Source organism: Marmota monax, unplaced genomic scaffold (genome assembly GCF_021218885.2).
Source record: "Marmota monax isolate L192 unplaced genomic scaffold, Marmota_monax_Labrador192_F-V1.1 WCK01_AAM20220418_F8-fsc00061, whole genome shotgun sequence".
In the NCBI taxonomy this organism is placed as follows: Eukaryota; Metazoa; Chordata; class Mammalia; order Rodentia; family Sciuridae; genus Marmota; species Marmota monax.
In genome coordinates, this window is record NW_026695230.1 from 8329795 (window position 1) to 8336667 (window position 6873).

Below are 6873 nucleotides of genomic sequence, written 5' to 3' on the forward strand. Positions count from 1 at the left end.
TACACATCCATTGATTTACATATTGCCATACTAGTGTCTGTTGTATTCTGCTGCCTTTCCTATCCTCTACTATCCCCCATCCCCTCCCCTCCCCTCCCCTCCCCTCTTCTCTCTCTACCCCCTCTACTGTCATTCATAGAGAAGGGAAATTGCATGGAAATGGAGCCAACATTCTTTTTTAAAAAATTTTTATTTATACATGGACACAATATCTTTATTTTTGTTTATTTATTTTTATGTGATACTGAGGATCGAACCCAGTGCCTCACTTGTATGAGGCAAGCGCTCTGCCACTGAGCCACAATGCCAGCCCAAACATTCTTAACTATTGCTGCAACTCGCAACTGTATTGAAATTGACAGTTTATAAAACACCTTTGTAGGCTTGAAGTATAACTTGGTGGTACAATAGTTGCTTAGCATGCTCAAGGCTCTGGGTTCAAACCTTAGCACTGCAAACACCAACAAGAACCAAGCCAAAAAATCCACCATCTTTACACATATTAGTTCGCTCAAATCATCCCTTCAATGAATGTATTCTATGTACCACCCAGGTATCTATGAATTCTATACTAAATCTATATGGTGAAAGGGAGGTAGCACTAAGGGGCTGAGGAAGAAGAAGACATGTCGGGGGAAGTTATGTCACTATATTAGTGCAACCATAGCATGATAGAGGGGGTTGCATATGAAGAATGCAGAACATACACACAAAATCAACTTTAAATACCTGCTAGGCACAGAGAACATGGAACTTGTGTTTTTATTTAGGATCAAAGTGAAAGAAGGACTTTGCAGGGGAAACGAGACAAAAATCCAGCAGCTTTCTGATTGCAAAAGTAGTTCTGTTTGATTAGCATGATGATGACATGGCAGGGTGTCATAACCCAGGGTTATGCTAAATCCAATTCTGTGCACCTGAGATCCCAAAAGAAAAAGAAAATGTACAAGACTCATATGTGAGAATCTGACTTGAATAAAACTTGGGAAACACAAGGAGGTTATCATAGCCATATCAATAACTTGCAAATGACTTTAGATTGGCATCTTCTTTTTAAAAATCATTTTTATTTTATTAAGAATTTTAAAAACCACAAGTAGATGTTAAATTTGGATCAGTCATGTAGATTAAACCAGTAACTATTGAATTACTCTCCTACATCAACATGATGGTTGATAAATACAAGCTATATGCAAGTATGTAACAAAAGTTTTAGGAAACAATATACTTGTGTTTGTGTGTAATTAAAATAAAAGTTTTGTGAAACAATGAAACATTTTGAATACACAATAGCCTCTGACATTTTTCTCTTCTTGCTGGTCTAGCTTGTATCTTTAAAAATTTTTGGTAATGACCCATGACATTGACATCAAAGCTCAAAAATGCCCAGGCACAGTGGTAGCTGTAATTCCAGCTACTTGGGATGCTGAGGCAGGAGAATTGCAAGTATAAGGCCAGACTGAGCAATGTAGTGAGAACTTGTGTCAAAATAAAAATCAAAAAGGACTGGGGATGCAGCTCATTGATACAGCATTTGTCTACCATGCATAGGTCCCTGGGATTGATCCCTATCACAAACACACACACACACACACACACACACACACACACACACACAGAGAGAGAGAGAGAGAGAGAGAGAGAGAGAGAGAGCGCTCAAAAATGGATTGCCACTTATGGGGAGGTGGCTAGCACTTCTTTAGGGGGTTCTTCTTCCTGATAAGGAGGGTATAAGCCTCCTGAGAAATTAAAGTCTAGAATAATCAGTAAAGAATAAAACACAAAGTCAGAATTAGGTTTAAAGAATTGGAGCACCTGATAGGTCCAGTCTACACAAGAGCTGGAGCTAAACAATTAGAAAATGGCTCCCATGGTTTATTTAAGGGAGTACATAAAAAGCAGAGGTAAGGTTTCAAGGGTGAAGTCTTGCTTCATGATGTCTTGCAGTCAGTAGGTTGATTGGCATCTTGGCAGGTCACACCCATCTCAGAGGGGCTGTGTGATTGCAGCAGGTCACCCCATTTCCAGAGCTGTATGGGACCTGGCAGAGCTGAATAGGGCTCCCAAAGTGTCTGGGCAGTCTTACACAGAGGAAATGTCCACTGGAAGTTCCCAGACACCAGATTTCCCTGTCCAATTAGGCTGCAATGTGCGACAATCCACACACAGTCCCCGGATGGCTCGCGACAGCCACTCTTGAAAATTATTAGTTTTATCAAATTTTTCTAGAAAGTAATTGTGCTAATATGAAGTGAACCATTTACTATATGAAAGTTTCCATTTCTCTCTAATCTCATCTGTACTTAGAATTGCCATATTTAAAAGATTTTTCCAACCTTGTAGATGTAAACTAATAATTTATATTTCTATGATTTTAAATAAATCAGAATTGAGTATCTCTTCATATATTTCCTTCGGTTTTATTTCCTGCTTTGTTAATTCAACTTCTCTGGCTGTACATGAAGTAGAGTCACACCATTTGTGCAATCATACATTTACCTAGGGTAATTATGTCAGTTTCATTTCACCATCTTTCCTACCCCTTCCCCCTACCCATTGCCCCATCCAAAGTTCCTCCATTCATCACATGTCCCCACCCCCCAATTATGGATTAGCATCCACTTATCAGAACAAACATTTGGCCCCTTTTGGGGGGGATTGTCTTATTTTGCTTAGCATGATATTGTCCAACTCCATTCATTTACCTGCAAATGCCATAATTTTATTCTCTTTTGATGTTGAGTAATATTCCATTATGAATACGAACCACGATTTCTTTATCCATTCATCTACTGAAGGGTGACTAGGTTGGTTCCATAGTTTAGCAATTGTGAATTGTGCTGTTGTAAACATTAATGTGGCTGTGTCACTGTAGTATACTGTTTTTAAGTCCTTTGGGTATAGACCAAGGAGGGGGATAGCTAGATCAAATCCAACCAGAATCTTTTAAAAACCAATTTATCTCATTTTACATTGAACAAAAGTTCAAAATGTAGCAATCTTTTGCATTAAGGCTCTTGCTTTGCATATTTTCAGCAAATCATTTCTATCTCTGAGATAATAATAAAATGAGTCCCCTACAATTCCTTCTAAAATCTTTAACATTTGACTTTTTAGTTTACTTTAGAACATTTAGTTCTCAATTCACTCAAATTTGGATTTTGTCAAATATTTAGTTTTATTTTATTTTTTCCATTTGGATATCTGGTTTCCTATTACTAATCCGTGAGTAATCCATCAGGTTGCTGTTGTCTGCAATCTCACTTCTATAGCATTTCAAGTCTCCCCCTGTGCAAGGGAGGGTGGTGGGACCCATTCCAATCACCTACATGTCTACCTTTGTACCAACACCACACTGTATTCCAAGTATTGATAGATAACAACATCCCACATTCCTTGCTTTGTTTTTCTCCCTAGTATATATTACTTTCTTACATGTTTAGTAATCCATTTAGTCATCCATTGCTGTGGTAATAAGCCATCCCGAAACTTAGTGCCTAAGACAAGGACTTGTTACTTTTCACAATTCTATGGGTTAGGCAAGAGTTTCTTTTGCTGATCTTACCAGGACTCCTATACTCAATTGGAAGGTTGGCAGGCACTGGAGCTGGACCCATCTTGAACAGCTAAGACTCTTGGGTCTCTATCTCCACTGGCCTTTATTACTAAGGAGACAAGACTGGATATTTACACGGTAGTAGTGCCCCAAAAAGGCGGGCCCCAGGAGGCACAAGCATTCACCAAACGTCTTCTTGTATCACATTTGCTGCTATCCTATTGGACAAAAAAGTCACATGACAAAAGCAGAGTGAGTGAGGTTTGGTTGTCTTCTCCTATTAGAATGCAAGGGCCACAACAGCTGGAATTTTTCTATTTTCTTCACTGCTATAACCCCAATGCCTAGAACAATGCCTGGCACATAATTCTTGAGTAATCCATCCAGTTGTTATTGTCTGCAATCTCACTCAATCTTACTCTTTTTCCAGCTATTTATGTTTTTTTGATTTTTGGTCCTCTATACATGAGGCATAATCAATCAGAGCTCATCACAATCTTACTCCAAAGCTTACCACAGAGAATAATGCTCAGCTTTTATTTCAGAAGTTTTAAGGGAATGGGCATATCTTTACAGAGCCAGGAGTACCCTACAAACAAATATTGCTCAGTACTAAATTACCTGGCCCAAAACTTCAGAATAATTCTGGACAATTTATCTGTGCATGTCCAGAGATCCAGTCTCTTCTGGGAGATCTAGTCATAATTTCCAGCTCAGTTAAATAGTCTTGAAAATGAACTATAGTCATGTTGATGCTTTAAATATATCAGTGGTAACCCTTGGTATAGGAATGAGCTATATCAAATTTTCTAGTTGTGCTGTCTGCATACAGATGCTGCATAGGGTTTAGGATCCATGATGCTTATTAGGGATCAACACCAGTACAAGGAAAGTCAGGAGAGAAGCAGTAGAAGTATTGTGCATCTTTGACAACCTGGCAGGGAGCCTGGGTGGGAGCGTTGCCTCCAGGTTGTTCAACATTAGGTTGAACCAACTAGGTCTTTGTACCACATCCCCCATCTCCCTCAACTGCCTTGCTCAGTAACCACATGAGGGCTGTTCTGAGAAGGATGGGACCTCTTTGCAGCTGAGGCCACCCTGAAGGAACTGACTACTGAGTGCAGGCTGCTGACTCACCCCCTATATTTGGGCGGCAAGTCTTTCCTTGAAGGGCATCTGGGCACACAATTCCATGTCTCCTTCCTGAGATTCTGAATTGATTATAACACTCTTTTTAAAAATTATATTTTTAGGTATAGATGGAGACAATACCTTTATTTTGTTTATTTAGTTTTATGTGGTGTTGGGGATTGAACCTAGGGCCTCACACATGCTAGGCTGTTACTCTACCACTGAGCTACAACCCCAGCCCATGATTATTATAACACTCTTGTTCTATCAATTACTAGACTCTGTGGAAGGTTTGTTATTTACAGGGCTTGGTGGCAATTTTTGATTGGTGCTTTTGTAGATCCTACAAAGATTATAATCTTAATCCTTTTGATTTTACTGCTACCAGAGGTACCTGGTTTTTTTTTGTTGTTGTTGTTGTTGTTTGCTTTTTTGCTGTTGTAGTTGATTGGAGGTAGGTTTTATTGATGGGTATGATTAAGAAATCATAGCACTGCACAGTAGAAGCCCAGGGGACTGCTATTAGGGATGCATTTGACACTACTATTATTCCAGATGAACCATTTTTCAGTTACCTTATCTTCAAATTCATCTGCATTGAAATTGATAAAGCCACACTACTTTAAAATGCAGATTTTCTGGTGGACAGGGAACTTGAACTTGGCCCTGTGTAGGGCTTCAGTCACATGTTCCTTGTTTTGCAATACGGTGAGAATGACCATGATGACTTGGCCAGTGTGAACTCTGGCTGCCATGCCCTGGAACCCCAAAAGACACACTGAACATTTGTGTGGAGCCTAGATTTGGAACAGCATGAGGCCAAAGACATGACAAGTTTAGTAAGAGGACAGTGGGCATCCCTCATACAGTGACATTCTTTGAAATTCTCCCAGGGTTTAGGTTACTCCTTTAGTCCTCCCCACAGTTCTGTGAGGGAAGCATTCTCCCTGCAGTATGGTTTCTGGGGTGATATTTATGCCTCCTGATACTTCAGAAATACTATTGGTCTTTGTCCTTTCTAATTGTTAGCATAGGTTGTGCCTGAGTATTTAAAATACAGTAGGGTCCCCTCTGTAATTTTGTTTTCTGCATTTTCAGTTATCTGTAGTGAACTGTGGCCTGAAAATATTAAATGGAGATTCCCCCAAATTAATAATTTATACGTTTCAAATCATACACCAGTCTGAGTAGTGTCATAAAGTTGTTCCACTCTGGTGAATCACACCTTTGTCCAGTGTATCCACATCATATATGCAATCCACTACTTAGTCACTTTTTACTCTTCTTGGTTATTAGATCAACTGTCTCAGATAGCAGTACTTATATTCAAATGACCCGTACATCATGATCTAATGCTGTATCATGAAACCTATGCCATTCACCCCACTTCATCTCACCTTGTAGGCAGTGTGTCATCTCACATTACCACAAGAAGAAAATGGGTGAATATGGAGCAATATTTTGCGAAAAAGACCACACTTAGATTACTTTTATAGCAGTATCTTGTTATAATAGTTCTATTTTTATTGTTAGTTATTATTGCTACTCTTTTTGTGCCTAATTTATAAATTAAATTTCATCACAGGTATGCATGTATATAAGAACATGATATACATAGGATTTGGTACTATCTACATTTTAATACATCTGCTGGGGAACTTGGAAAATATATCCCTGTGGATAAGGGGGGAAACAGTATATTAAAATGCACACTTTTTTTTTTTTTTTTTTGGTACTGGGAAGTGAACTCAGGTGTACTTGACCACTGAGACACATCTCCAGTCCTATTTTATAACTTATTTAGAGACAGGGCCTTACTGAGTTGCTTAGCGCCTTGCTGTTGCAGAGGCTGACTTTGAACTCCTGATCCTCCTGCCTCAGCCTCACAGCTGCTGGGATTACAGGCGTGCACCACCGCGCGGGGCTCACACATTATATTTTAAATTAATTTGATGTCCTCTAATTGTTAGGTTATTATATTAATATTTTTGAAATTACATGTGGAAACTTATAAATTTAATTTCATTAAATTAAAATGGGGGGACTGGGTTGTGGCTCAGTGGTAGAGCACTTGCCTAGCACAAGTGAGGCACTGGGTTCGATCCTCACCACATAAAAATAAATAAAATATGTTCCATCTATACTAAAAATATTTTTTTAAAAATTAAAATGGCTGCTGTAAAATA